A 1,726-nucleotide genomic window follows, 5' to 3' on the forward strand; every position below is an offset into this window, starting at 1 on the left:
ATTTTTATGAAAATTTGAGCGGTGTCATTTGTTGAGTTGCTTTATAACTGAAACCATTAGTCATCTATATATTAACACAAGTATGCTTCATAAATAATATAGCCAAACAACTAAATGATTACTTTTTTTTTATAGAGTAAATGATAAAAATCCATATAAAAAATTTTTGAGGCTGCAAAAATACGCACGACAAAATTGAGGCTAATTTTTTTAGTAATAGAAACTCAATATGTGTTACGTACGGTTATGGATTAGTAGTGTGTTTTTTATGAATATGAAAATGTATTTTTTTTTTATAAATTATATATGAAAAACGTTTGAGGTCACAAAAATATATATATAACATAATCGAGACTAAATTTTTCAGTAATGAAAATCCAGTATGTGTTATGCACGATTATGGATTAGTGACGTGCTTTCTATGAATATGAAAATGTAATTTTTTTAAAATTAGAATTTAGAAATTGGAGACTCAGATTTGATTGGGACACAAAACCTAAGGTCTGATTTATAGTGTGGTGAAGAGTAAATCGGAGTTTCAAATTTCTTTGTGCAAATTTTTTTTTAAAGTGGAGAGTAAATCGGTGGTCGGTTTTATGTTTTAAAAAATTCATAATCTTAAAAACCCAAATCGATGGGTAAAAATTGTGAATTCTGAGAGTCCAATTTGTATACATAACACATGGTTTTCCAAGGAAAGGTTGTTAAAGTATATTCTGTTACAAAAAATTTTTATAACAAAAAATGAAACTGTTACAATTTAAAGTAATATTTTATAACAAATTTTTTTTATACAAAAAATAAAAAATCGTTACAAAAGTGATAACAAATTTTGATCTTCAAAACATTTTTGGTAACAATATATTTTTTCCTATCATAAAATTTTGTTACAAAATGTAACTTGATTTTATAATATTTTTTTCTTTGGTTACAAAACATTATTTATTTTGTAATAATTTTTTTAATACAAATTACACGTATAACTTTTAAAATTATATTATTTTTTAACTAATTAATATATTAACTAATTTACTCAACAAGTCAACATTCATATAATATATAATAACATAGATAGTTCAAATATCTTTTATTTAACTAAGATTGTTTTATAAATCTTTAACATATAAACTTTAAAGTACAAACTAACAAGACACATTGAAGAACCCTAATGAACTAGATAGATACATAGGACAAGAAAAATAAGAAATTATAAATTTCCAAAATATAAACTACAAATTACAAACTCCATCATGTTCATACATCTTCTTTCTCATGGAAAAGCTTCTAATAAGTGACACACACCTGAAAAGACGACCAACAATAATAATATGATGTCAATTAATGCAATTTTAAAAAATTGTCTAGAAAATTTGAGCTTTACTGTCTCTAGTACCTATAGTTTCAAATTGTTTAGTTAGCACAAACATGTGAGAAAATCACACAGCCAACATAACCAAACGGTTCAACTCAAATTAAATGAGACCTCCAACACTGAAAATAAGACACTTTACTTTTAGTTCCTTTTTTCTCTTTTTAATCGAATGAATATTCAACAACAACAAAAATTTTAACAACAATAAAAATTCCATCATTCATTTTAATCAATCCAAAACAAGATACAGAACAAGCAAAATTCAATTCAATTTTTATTAATCATTCATCCTTTTAACATATGTCCATACCTGACTTCCCAAGTCCCAAAACACAAGTTTCCTATTTGCAGCTT

General features: G+C 24.8%; 1 long non-coding RNA gene across 1 annotated transcript; it reads right to left on the reverse strand.

Annotated features, from left to right (window-relative positions):
• LOC110267088 lies at positions 1,242–1,494 on the reverse strand. Its single transcript, XR_002354419.1, has 2 exons — positions 1,394–1,494; positions 1,242–1,302 (listed from the first exon to the last, which is right to left on the reverse strand). It is a non-coding gene; the product is annotated as an uncharacterized LOC110267088 (long non-coding RNA).

Source organism: Arachis ipaensis, chromosome B09, assembly GCF_000816755.2.
Source record: "Arachis ipaensis cultivar K30076 chromosome B09, Araip1.1, whole genome shotgun sequence".
In the NCBI taxonomy this organism is placed as follows: domain Eukaryota; kingdom Viridiplantae; phylum Streptophyta; class Magnoliopsida; order Fabales; family Fabaceae; genus Arachis; species Arachis ipaensis.